The following is a 13,500-nucleotide window of genomic DNA, read 5'->3' on the forward strand; positions in this document are numbered from 1 at the left end:
AATATTTTATGTCTGTGCTGTCCGGTGTGGTAGGCATGAGCCATAGATCACCGGTGATCGAGCACTTGAAATGTGGCTAGTGGGACCGAGGCACTGTTCTTAAATTTTTATTTAATTTTAATTATTTTTCAGTTAAATTTAAATGGCCACGGGTAGTTAGTGGCTATCGTATTGGGCAGCACAGATCGAGATGTTATGCCATCATTCTCTTACAGGGATGATTTCTGCAGCTTCATTGACAAGTTAGTTTAGATTGGTTTTCAGCTAGACAGTGACAGGATGAGGGTACTAGCTGTGACAGGCCTGGCTGGTTCCCTACTCACTGCCACTCCATGCTCACTGAGCCCTGATTTTGTTACAAAGGGCCAGGGGTTGAATCACTTATAGATGAAGCCATGTATGACATTCCTGCTCCTCTTTGTCGGTGATTGGTCTTGGGGTGAGTATGTGACTCAATTCTAGCCAATCCAACACAAGGGGAAGTCCCCTGGAGAGACTTCTGGGAAAGATTTTCTTTCCTGAATAGGGAAAGTGAATAGTCCTCTTTAGCCCATCATCTTCCTTCTTGTTTGGGACACTCTTGTGTGAATTTGATATTTGGACCTGTGGCAGCCATCTTGTCGTTGTGAGGGGAAAGCCAGGACAATCAGTATCTTTCAAAGAATTGTTGATAATATTTGGAGGAAACTCAGTAAACCCATGTTCTATGAGAGCATCTAAGGCACCTCACTAAGTCTAAGAACAATATCATCAATGCAGTGAGCCAGCATGATGTCCCATAGGGCAGTGAAATGGACAAGGCCCATCCAGCCTAAAGTCTAGAAGCAAAATGGAGGAGACTTGCTGTGTCCACTCTCTCCCTATGCTTCTTCTGCACTAGTCAGATGGGAGAGTTATGTAGGACTGTAAGAGGAATCATCCCCCCAACACACACACACACACACACACACACACACACACACCCTTTCAACTCATTCGCAGAGATACTAATAGCAATGCTCCCTTCTGGGCTTTGATTTTCCCTCAGATTTGCTGTTTGTTGGGGAGGGGGATTCCAAGGTCTTCTCCTTTGCCCTTCCCATCATAATAGCCCTTACTTTTGGGTAATAGAATCAATGTGTGGATTCTGCCTGAGGTTTAGGGTATCTATTCCAACCCAACACCGAGGCACTGGAGAAGTAATGGGTTCAGGATTCCAACAGTCCTACTGTGACCAGGACTCCAGCCGCAGCTCCATTTATCACTCAACCTGGTGGTGTTCTGGTCCCCCTAGGATTACTGTTGGTTTGAGCAGTGTCCCAAATACCCTGAAAGTTCTGATTCATTTCTTTCTCCAGGGCACAGTTTCTCTGACATGTGGTCAAATCCCCTGTAGGGAAAGCATGAGTAAGACAGGTAGAATACATTTTTGATGTTATCACACGGATTCCCCCCCCCCCCCCCCAAGGGGACCCAGTCTCCATTCAATTCAAGGGGCTGTGAACTGATACGTCCCAGAAGCCACTCAGCCACTCTGGGGCCTTCTGCTGAAACCAGAGAGACCATTTTGATGGCAGTATCCTCCCAATTAACAGACTGCCTGGGAAGCTGGCCCTGGCATTATTGCTGCTGGCCCCTCAGGATTATGCTGTTAAACTCTTAACTCTGCTGTAGCCTCTGTGAATATTATCTGATTGACCACAGGGCCTTTGCATCACTCCTTCACAATTCAAAGTCCTTGGCAGGAGCACCTGATTGGCTAAGTTTAGGTTACATGATGATGTACTAGTTATAAAGAAGCTGAATGAGAGACTATTTGATTCACCTTTGACTTCCATAGAGAAATAGAGGCTGCGCAGCCAAAATATTGGTGATTTTTATCTTTACTTATTGCTTATCTATATAGTTAGGTCTTTCTTCTTTCTTTCTTTCTTTCTTTCTTTCTTTCTTTCTTTCTTTCTTTCTTTCTTTCTTTCTTCTTTATTGAGGTACAGTTGACATATAACATACTAGTTTCAGGTATACAACATAATGATTCAATATTTGTATATATTTCAAAATAATCCCAATAATTCAAGTTAACATCAGTTACCATACATAGTTACAATTTTTTTCTACGATTTATTACATGCATAATTTTTAAGGAGTCTGTTATTTTATATATTCTTCAATCGGCCAGTTCCAAAGTTATAATTATTATACATGTTCCGGGGGGAGGGTGGATTAAAAATGGTTCTTAGAGGGGCGTCTGGGTGGCTCAGTCGTTAAGCATCTGCCTTCGGCTCAGGTCATGATCCCAGGGTCCTGGGATCGAGCCCTGCATCGGGCTCCCTGCTCTACGGGGAGCTGCTTCTCCCTCTCCCACTCCCCCTGCTTGTGTTCCCTCTCTCGCTGTCTCTCTCGCTGTCAAATAAATAAATACATAAAATCTTTTAAAAAAAATGGTTCTTGGACCTGAAAAGGTCAGACATACTAGCCTAAGAATTCGAGGTGTCAGTCATTTGTGTGTCACAGTGAAACCGAAGTGGCCCTGCCTGGTCCTGCCTGGCCCGCCTCTGTGGGGGGACATCTGGAGACTTCTGTTCAGACTCCTTGACTTTCAAAAGGGGCTGTTAACCCTGCCCCCACTCAGCTACCTGTTTAAACACTGAGGTCTGCCCTTAGCCGGCAGCATAGAATATTGAGTCCTTGTCAGATCAGAGCCACGACCTCAAACTCACTCTTGTTTGATACTTAGCAAACATTTGGTTGAATTAAACAACATTTAGGAAGACTTGTCTGAATGGCAGTTACACATTCAGTCACGCATGAGGACTCTAGCCCTTGTTAGCATTTACTTTGGGATTAAATACTACATCTCAGATGATCACATGCTCTCTGCCCTTGGGTGCCTAGGATTGTTTTGTTTGAACCCACAGGGAGTCATGCCATTGAGTTAAAAAAGGGCGACTGTTGACACCAGCCCCATGGCATTCACTGTTTTATTTACAATAAGGATGTTTTTAGGGCCTTTCTCACTATATTACATAGGCCCTCTGTATGAAAACGTATGGAAGACATTCCTTTCTGGTCTTAGAATTAAGCACCTGATCTGTTTATATATAATAAATGTTGTGAGTAATATGGCTGGCCTTGTTTCTTTCTTTGTATGGGCTGGTAGGAAGCTCAGGGTCAAATTGTGGCCCATATCTAGTAAGTGTAGAGGATTTTCATGGTAAGCATTCTGTGTATTAATCTTATCTCTGGCTTCACATTATTTCTAATAACCTAATTTTCCCATCTTCCTAATGTTTCCTGTGACTTAAAAAAAAAGATCTATTTATTTATTTGAGAGAGAGAGAGAGCACGTGTGCACGCATGGGTGTGCGTGCATGCCTACGTGTGCATGAATGGGGGTGGGGGGTGGAGGGTGAGAGAGGAGCGTACTCCTCGCTGAGCAGGAAGCCCTTTGCAGGTGAGGCTCAATCCCAGGACCCCCAGATCATGACCTGAGCTGAAGGCAAATGCTTAACCTACTGAGCCACCCGGGCACCCATTTCCTGTGACTTTTTTTTTTTTAAGATTTTATTTTCTTCTCCCCTTTGAAGCCCCAGGCTCCCATCCCTTGCCTTCGCTCGTGAAGCCTCAATTGCCTGATTGCCTTTGAGTCTCACATTTTTATGGGGCTCCCATACGTATGTAATTAAATTTGTTTTCTCCTGTTAATCTACCTTATGCCAATTTAATTATTAGACCAGCCAAAGAACCTAGAAGGGAAGAGGGGAACATTCTTCTGCCTCTGCAGACCTGTCATTAGGTTCATGTTGCCTCCTGGGAGGCGGCATGATCTTGGGTGAAGCAATATCTTTTTTTTAGCCAAGGGCAATTCCCAGAGACAGGCACAGCTGTGAGCACTCAGGGGCCAACATTTCTGGCATCTAAGGGAATGAATGCCTTGATCTGGTAGCACAATACTGCATTCATTACAGTCAGATTTCTATCACTTCCACTATTTTCCCATTGGTGGGAGAGAAGAAAGGGACTACAGATACTTTATCTGATGCCAGGTCAACCTGCGGCAGGATGTGCCTGGCTTAAAGGAAGAGTAATGAATTAGTCTAAAAAGACATGGTAGGTGGGCCCATGAGGGTATCTTTCTTGGATTCCTGGCCCGAGGGGAGTGCTTTCCCGCCTTAACTGGCTGCTGTGGAGTGAGAATTGGACATCACAGGTCCTAACCCTAGAAGGCCATCCTGACTCATTTCCGTATTCATTACTCAGGCTATGGAAGTCATAATAACGAAGTTTGATTTGGGGGCCACAGACTCACAGAGAGAGGGACAGGGCAAGTCTGAAAAGGTATGCGGGGGAGGGGTCTGGTAATCAGATGAGAATGGCATTGAGAAGGAATCTCATGCAAAAAGTGGGTTATCTTTAGGGCTGTTCGTTGTCATACTGTTTATAAAAGTGAATATCCTTCAGCAGGTGAACTGTTAAAAAAAGGAAGAACCAACTGAGAACTAACATGCGTCCATCGCCTTCCCAGCATTCCAGGCTTCCTTAATTAAAATAACCTAATTTTCATTCCGGTATTCTGCTTTTTCGGGGGAAGCCTACTCAGGGGAAGTTAACCTCGGTCCACCCCATGGCCGGTCCCTGGGTGGCCTAAGCCAATCAGCGCACTCCTTTGGGCCGCATCACCAGGGGTCATGTGACCCAAGGCGGTCCAATTAGAGTGAATCATAGGACTCGCTTGGAATGCTGGGAATGGGACAGGCTGGTGGGCGCTCCGTTAGGATGGGGGCCATTACCCGGTGCTACTGTAGGCGAGGCAACATTTCTCCTCTACCTTAAGGTTTTTTTTTTTTGTCTGAGACTGAGAATTAGACACATAGGGCAGGTTAGCAGGTGAAAGGCATACAAATTTATATAAATTTTATGTGACATGGGAACTCTTAAAAGGAAGTGGAGACCCAGAGAACTGGGACTTACTTTTCCATCAGGTTGAACAAAGAGAGGCAACTGTTGGAAAATTATTAAACTTCGTGGGGAGGCTAAAGGAAGACAAGAAGTATCTAGACGGGGGCTGTGTGTATAGAATTCTCCAGGTCTCGACTTCTTGTCCTTGATGCTAAGAAAGTTACTTTCCCTCCGGTGGAGAGGGAGGGAATCTTTCACATGTGAGTTTTTAATCTGCTTTCAGAGGGAAAAGGGGAGATCAGAATGCCCTTCCCGGAGCCGCTCTTCTTTAAGTGCTTTTAGCTCAAAGTAATCCTTAGGCCACAGTGGCATGTTTTGGGGTGGCATAACCTGCCACACTTCAGAGCCTCATTTGATCAATTATGAAACAGTCATGTGTTGGGACATCATGCAGCTGCTGCATGAGCTATTGGAAAATGAGCTATTGGAAAGATTTCCATGAGAAATGAAAAGAATGGTTCACACATATATGGTATGAAATCCTATATAATCAGGGAACAAAATGTCCATTTCAACCAAGAGATCTCTTGGTAGGGGGGTAGGAGAGGTAGTGGGGGGAGAGAGGGAATCCTGTGTTCCTCAGTTACCTCCACTTGAATCCTGTCTGATGCCTGAGGAAGGAGAGGGCGCCCCCTCCTCCAGGGACAGCCTCTGTGGGAGGGAGGGGCACCCCAGGAGACCTGGCAGGAGATTGAGCCCGAAGCGCTGGAGAAGGGGCCTCACCTACAAATACGAGACTTAAAATACCCAATCTTACTGACACAACAGTCATCGCTCCAGGGATCTGCTCCTCTGGGGGGGGGGCTGAGACCAGAACCTCTGGGTTCTGGGAGTGAAAGGAGCAGGCAGGCTCAGGGCCCCAGGCGAGGGGAAAGTTTGCTCCTTTAGAGGCTTGTCTAGCTCCTGGATTTCAGCTTCTGGTGGGCAACAAGTCCGTCTTGTTGTTGGGCCCCAGTCACCCAGGACTAACGTGGGCACTGGCGCAAGGCAGTGCTGAATGGAGGAGGCAAGGCCTGCCTTGGGGTGAGGGAGGGGTACAGACGGCAAAAGTAGGGGGCTTCACACCTGTGCACCCCCAATGAGGGGAGGCCCAAAGAAATCGCCTTTTGTTGTCTAGCCTGACTTCACAGCTGAAAGTTCTGCTTTCTGGCTGTTTCAGGCATTCCTCCTCTAACCATAAATATTATTTTGAAGGAGCCTCCAGCCCAGGGAAGCCTTGGTCTGCCTAAGTGCTCTCAGTGGGAATATGCAACTTTAAAAGAGTTTGAAAAGAATCCACTTGGGAGGAATTTGCATTTTCAGAAAGCTTTCAATAGAGGGCCAAGCGATGGAGCCTGTGAATAAGGTCTTTCTGTGTTTGCTGCTCCATGCGAACAGTACAGGAGGAATAAGAGAAAGGAGGCACATTGCATTCCCCCAGCAGCTGCGGCGGAGGGGGTGGGGGAAGGCGCCTTGACCAAGAGCCAGTGAGGATTCTGGGATGCGTGTGTTGAGTCATCTCTTCCGTGCAGGTTTCCAGGGAGCTGGTTTGCAGGACGTAAACTCGCGACCTGATTCCCAATTCCAAGGGCCACTGTTTCTTGCTCTGCAGCTTCCCCTTGCTGCAAGGATATGGCCTGGTGGGGAGGGGGAGGGTAGCCCAGGGGGTGGGGGAGGGGGTGTTGGGGCAGAGCCTGGCTGCTCAGTTGCTTATGTAGAATTCAGCCCCACACTCAGATGGGCTCCTTTTCCATTCCTTCTCCCTTCATTTGGGGGACAAGTGGCTGCTGTGGCCGTCAGAGGACCTCATTGTGTGATTCGCTAGTGATCCCTTCCGCCCCACCCCTTGTTCGTCTTCATTCTGTGACGAAGCTGAGAGAGAAAGGGGTTTCTCTTCATGCTCTTGCAGAAGCTGAGAAAGCAAGCCTGGGGAAGGAAGGTAACTTTAAAGCCCCACCCACCAACAGTTAGCCGAAGGCTTCCTGCCCCCGTATAGGAGCCCATCCTGGGTCCTTGGCTGACTCCGGGGAGCTCCCCCTAGAGGTCACAGTGACAAAGAAGGGGTGTTTGCCAACCCTCCTCCCCGCAGGGGTCCTTCCCCTGTGGCCTGTGGTCAGCCTGTTGGGTGTGTCCTCTTGGAAGGACACAGACCAGCAGCGCACCAGAGGGACCCCCAGACACTGTGAGGTTGCTGGCCCAATTCTTACGGCAGGGCCTTAGAGTGCTTGGGGTCAAAGAGCTGAGAGGGTCCAGATGTGTAACTTTGAAGCCCTTTGAAGTGACCGATGTGCATGAGACATCATTTCAGGTGAGCTTATCCTAAGACCAGCCTATACACTAGACCAAGAAATTGCTCTTGCTTTTATTTCTGATATTAACCCAACAAGGTCTTAAAATGGACAACAAACTAGTCGAACAAAAGTGCCTCCAGATGCAGCCCCCCTCCCCTAGAAAAATGTTACACTATACCCCACTCTTTCCTCTTCCTCCCATCCCTTCCCTCTCTCCCTCTCTGTTTCTGTCTCTCCCTGTCTTTCAATTCAAACAAAATATTATTGACTCTTTCTATATGCCAGCCATTATTATAGGAGCTGGCAATATATTTGTGAACAACAAAATAAAGAGATTCCTGGCTGGTAGCTCTTACAGGCTGGAGGAAGGAGACAGGCAATAAATAATCACCATAAGCAATAAGTAAATTTTACAGCATTTTAGAGAGTCCTGAGGGCTGTGGAAGTAGAAGTAAGTGGGGGTTTGTAGTTCTAAGCAGGTGGTCAGGGTGGACCTCATTGGGAAAATGACGTTTAAGCAAAGACTTGAAGGCAAATGTAGAGGAGAAAAAATATCTTTCCTTCTAACCTTCTAAGTTCTTGACTGGGGCCTCTGTAACAAAAAACAGATTAATGACAGAAAAGCATGAGACTTATTTAATATAAGTTTTATGTGACATGGGAGCCTTTATCAGGAAATATAGACTTGAAGAAGCAGTTAAACCTGAGCCTTTCAATGCTAGGTTTGAGGAAGAATGAACAGTTGTAGGAAAATGTGATTGGACATCTGTGTCTTGGAGATAAGGATGCTCATTTCCCGTAGGTATAGAGAGACCACCTCTCACCTGAGGATCTATGACCTGCTTCAGGGGAGGGTCACGGAGTCCTTCCCACACCTGCTGTTTTTCAAATTCCTTCAGCTCAAGACAGCCATGGGCTATGGGGAAGAGTGTGCCAGGCACAGGGACCAGCCAGCACAAAGGCCTAGTGCGGAGAGTGCCTGGCACTGGCGAGAAATAGCAGGGAGGTCTCCACAGCTGGAGCGCAGTAGGTGGGGCCCAGCAGGAGATGCAATCAAAGAGGAGGGGTCTTGTAAGGCCCCTGGCCACTGGAGGATTTTTAAAACACTTAAAATTTAAAGAATAAATTAAAAAATTAAAATGTCAAAAATAGGGGTGCCTGGGTGGCTCAGTTGGTGAAATGTCTGCCTTCAGCTCAGGTCATGATCTCGGGGTCCTGGGATGGAGACCCGAGTCGGGCTCCCTGCTCAGTGGGGAGTCTGCTTCTTCCTCTCCCTCTGCCCCTTCCCCCCCGCATATGTTCTGTCTCTCTATTTCTCTGCTCTCTCTCTCTCAAATAAATAAATAAAATCTTACAAAAAATAAAATGTTGAGAATACACTGGCAAAGACTCTTGTCTTGACCTAATTACAGCCAGGCTTCTCTGGCCCAGACCTTGGCCTGCTCAGTCCGGTTTTAGTGGGAATCCTGCAGGGTCAGTTTACAGAATCCTCTACCTTTGGTATCTGACCACCCTTGATATCTGATCAAATTCCTCACCCATCCCTCTCAACATCTTTCATCCTGGCCTGCCTTCAGCAAGAATCTTATCCAGTCGGTTCAGCCAGTATTTCCCCTTTCCCCCATGTGCCCTCTTACCTCTTGGTAACTTCCCGTCCACCGACCCCACCCTGCTCTTTGACTATAAATCTCCACTTGTCCTTGTATTCAGAATGGAGCTCAGTTCTATACTGAGGTCCCTCTTCCCCCCCATTGCAATATTTCCAGAATAAAATATGCCTTCCCTGCTTTAACTTTCGCCTGGCTCTGGTCTTCTTTCAACACAAAAGTAGAGAGAAGAGTGTGATGCCCTCAGCATGCCCCAATCCCACAGGTTCCACAATGAACCACTCGTGGCCACCTTGTGTCACCTGCTCCCCGTTGCCCATCTCCTTGACATCACATCATTTCATCCATAAGTATCTCTGTGTGTATCTCTGATGAGGACTTCTTTTAAGCTGAACATAAAGTCATTTTCACACCTAAAAATTTATAATAATTCCTAATTATAATTAAATATCCTGTCATTAGGTCATTTGAGAGTGTTTTGCAGAGGAGTAACAGGCTTTGATTTGCTTCTTTAAATGGTCAGATTGTACGGTGTGCCCAGAATCCTCACATTCTCCTACAGGAGGTCAGTTTGGAAGTGTGGCAGTTTCTCGTCAGGTTAAACACATGCCGACCTTCGGACCCAGAAATTCATTCCTAGGTGCTTCCCAAAGAGAAATGAAAACTTGAGTCCACCCAAAGAATCGCACAAACATATTCATAGCAACTTTATTTTAAAATTCCAAATGGGAAACAACCTGAATGTCCATTAATAGGCAAGGAGATAAACACGTGGTGGTATGGTCATACATGGAAATACTCGGAAAGAAAAAGGAATAAATTATTGATATATATGAGAGAATAAATCAGGTTCAAAACATTGTTGAGGGGTGCCTGGGTGGCTAGGTCATGATCTCGGGGTCCCGGGATCGAGCCCCTTCTCCGGGCTCCCTGCTCAGCGGGAGGTCTGCTTTCCCTCTACCCCTCACCCTCTGCCCTTCCCCGCACTTGTGCTCTCTCTCTCTCTCTCAAATAAATAAAATCTTTAAAAAAATTGTTGCGCAAAAGAAGCCAGATACAAGAGTGCATGCTGATTGATTCTACTTACATGAGTTTCCAGAGCAGGCCAAACTACACGTCTGTCTATGGTGATGGAAGTCAAACCAGTGGTTGTCTTGGGTGAAAGGGGCACGGATATTGACTAGAGAGGGGCTGGTAGGCAGGGAGACTTGGTGGTGTGGTTAGATGACAGAAGAGTATCAGGGAAATATGAGGTGATTCAATCCCCACCAGCACTACGTCATGAATTTAGAGTAATTGTAGCAGCATAGTTGTGTTTACCCAAGTTCTGTTGGATGTGCACAGGAGACAGAGAACTGGATTGAACCAGGTACCTGGTTTTGCTAAGTGAGTAAGATGAAGGGAAATGGGCCAATCAATTCCTAATCCCACCAGAACGAAAGGACTTTCCTTTTGCTTGTTCCTACAGAGAAAGCAACATCCCCAAATGTGTATGAAATACAAATCACCAAAAGTGCAAAGTAGACCCCAAATGACCCTCTGTCCCAGTTCTTCTAGTCAGCTTTATCCAACTCCAGGGGCTCACCCAGGGACCTGCTGGGCTTTTTGAGCAACTCTGTTATCTGTGGGATTCTTCCACGCACAGGGCCTCCTTGAAGATGCCTTATCAGCTCATGAAAAGCACCTCCTACCCCACCTGCAGAATAGAGCACCAGCAGATGAAACTCAATCCCAGTGCCATTCCTTGGCAGACTGCAGTCCAAACAGCAGTGTCTCAGGTATAATCAGATTTCCCAGAACATGGTACAAGCAGTTCACCCCTGACCACTAGAGGTGGGCAGCCAAGAGAAAGGCAGAAAAAGTGGAAGGGGGAGGAGGAGAAAAGTGTAAAGGAGAATACAATCCTAGGGGTTCAGCATCTTCATGGAGTTGGCCCACCCAGACCCTTCATCCTGAGACTAATGGAAGACAAGCGGACTTTCCCATTCATCTATTTTATGAACTTCTTAACCGGGATCAGTCACCCCAGACTTGAATAGAACTTGTTAGCTCTCAACCTCCTAGGAGAGTCTGAGCCTGGATCCCTTGCTTCAGCCCTGCAGCTGAGACCAACCCGCCCTCTTCTTTGGATACTTCCCTCCTTGGCAGCCAATGAGTCCACACTCCTAGCAAGGAGGTGCCTCAAGACTTCCGAGCCCTAGTCCTTTTGCCAGCTCACGGCTCGGTTCCTGGCTTTGGCCAGGAATGTATCATGAATTGTTCCCAAGGGCACTTTGCCAGTTCAAATTCCTGCTCTGAGTCTCCATGACTGGCTATGTGAGGTGTGATATATGCATAGTATCCGCCTATTATTAAGGTATATGCTGTCCCTGCATACACTGGGGAGGAGGTGCCTGGGGAGAGAAGGTCTTCCAGAGTCTCCCAGCGAAGCCAAAACTCGCAGTAGCTACAGGCCTGATTTACTGCCCTGCCAAACATAGCACTGAGCCTGGGACCTCAGAGGAGATGGAAGAGGCTGCCCTTAGGTGTTCCACCTTAGTTTTATGGTTAGATTTGCCAGTTTAGGTCCTTGGATCCTGGTTACTCATTCTACCTGTAACCTACCAGGCTTCATGGCCAGTGGGAGAGTGGTGGTTCTCTGGAGGGAGTAGGGTGGGAAGGATGAAGACCAGAGTAGTATCTGAAAAAGCTCAGGACCTTTCAACTGGTCCTAGCACCAGGCACCAATGAACTGGGTGGGCCAGATGGACAACTGCAGGAGGATGGGGCATCCCAGACTTGGCTCTGCCTTTGCCTCTTGTGCCCTCTTCCTTTGTACCTCTTTGCACCCTTGGAAGGATGGCTCCAGTGGGACAGATCTGACTTTCTCATGAACAGCTAGTCTGTGGTCTAGAGACATTCAGAGCCCAGGTCTGAATCCAGCCTGTGGAAGATGCTAGACCCATAGGCTTAGTCTCAGCCAGGCTGACCCCAAACTCACAGCCACGATAGCCTTAGTTATTACCGTGTGTTCAGAAATATACTTGGTCACACTACTTTTTAGCTCTAAGCTTCCCTCTCCAAAGCACCTTTTGGGGCTATTGCTTGACATCGGTAGTAATGAAAATATTTCAATCCAATGATCACATTTATAGACCACTCTGAATACAGTGGTCTAACCTAAATCTCAGCTTACCAAAAATTGTCCGGGTCAGGGCAGCCTTATTCATTCATTCTACTCTGATGTGCCAGGAGGGATTCAACTGAAGAAAAACACCTCGTATCTGCCTCCAGGACCTAACCACAGAGGAAAGAGATGGACATGCCAATAGAACTGTAGGATGAAGAGTAACGGGAAATGCTTCGCATGTGACCATTTATCACACATGGTTTCCACTCTTCAAGAGTGATGCCTACGGTCCATGACAAGTACTATGAGGCCCAATGCAAGGGCAGTGTAGGAGAGCATCTACAGATGAGCCCCAATGGCAGTGATGGCCAATGGGAATGCTATTGGCATTTTGGGTGGGATAACTCTTTGTCGTGTGGGACTGTCCTGTGCTTTGCATTCTCAGACTTCATCACTGACAGCCCATAGTATCCCCCAGTCACTGTGACTACCAGTCACATGTCCCAGGGGTGGGAGGGTCAGACTGCCCAGGTCACCATTGCCCTCGGGAATCCAAACACCAGGGGTCTGTGGATCAAGGCAACTGTGAATTCTTGGCTCCTAGCTACTCAATCATTCATTCTGGTGAAATGGGGGGGGGGGGGGGGGGGGGGATGGAGGGGAAAGGGGCAGGAGTAGAGGGCAGCACCAGGGCTCTTGTTGCAGGCCCAAACCCACCTGGAGTGCATATCTGTGGTTTTTTAGCTGCTTAACATCTGTTCCTATTTCTTTCGGTAACAGGGTTACCAAAATCACTGTTTGGCCTCTTCCCTGCTCCCAGTCCTCAGACTCTCCATGGAGTTGACCCTCAATTCCAAAGGTGGTTCTAGCCTAGCCAGCATTCCCCTGGGTAGAACATGGGTTCCAGGAGGGACACAGGGCCCAGTGAGAGGTTGATCAGAGCTCTTTGCTGCTGGGAAGCAGACCACCTTCTCTGCCAGATTTGACTTTCAGAGACCGGGGCGGGGGTTGTTGTTGCTGCTGTGGCCATTTGGCCCCCTTGTGGGAAGAGCCTGCCTGAGGATGGAGGGCCCTCAAAACCTCTGAGCCCCTGCAAAAGCAGATAGAAACAGATTTGGGGGCCTGACCTGAGCCCCCTGGAGCAAGCCACATCTGAGCTGGAATTCTCTCTCAACTTTTATAGGAATTAATACATCCCCATTTTGTTCAGGCCAGTTTGGGTTAGGGTGTCTGACATTTATGAAAAGGGACCAATGGCGAGACCAGGGAAAGGAGTTCAGTATCTTCAGTCAGAGTAGTCAGGCTGAGCAGAGGCAGAAGCCATGGGCTCCAGGCCTCTCCACCCTGTCTCTGGCCCCTCTCGTCCTGACCCACAGGACAGGACCACAACATGACCCTCCCCCATCCCAGAAGTCTGCATTCTTCTTGGGGAGGCTGCTTCCCAGGAGAGGTATGTTTTTCAGCCTGGGGTACCCTCTCCCCACCTACCAGTGCCTGCTTAGGAAAGGAAATCCTGGGATTGGGAGGTGGTGAGTGGGCTGCGGGTTTCCTGGGAACTGGCCTAGCCCACCTTGCC

The sequence above is a fragment of the Mirounga leonina genome, unplaced genomic scaffold, assembly GCF_011800145.1.
Source record: "Mirounga leonina isolate KUSES-001 unplaced genomic scaffold, KU_Mleo_1.0 Mir_151, whole genome shotgun sequence".
Taxonomy (NCBI): domain Eukaryota; kingdom Metazoa; phylum Chordata; class Mammalia; order Carnivora; family Phocidae; genus Mirounga; species Mirounga leonina.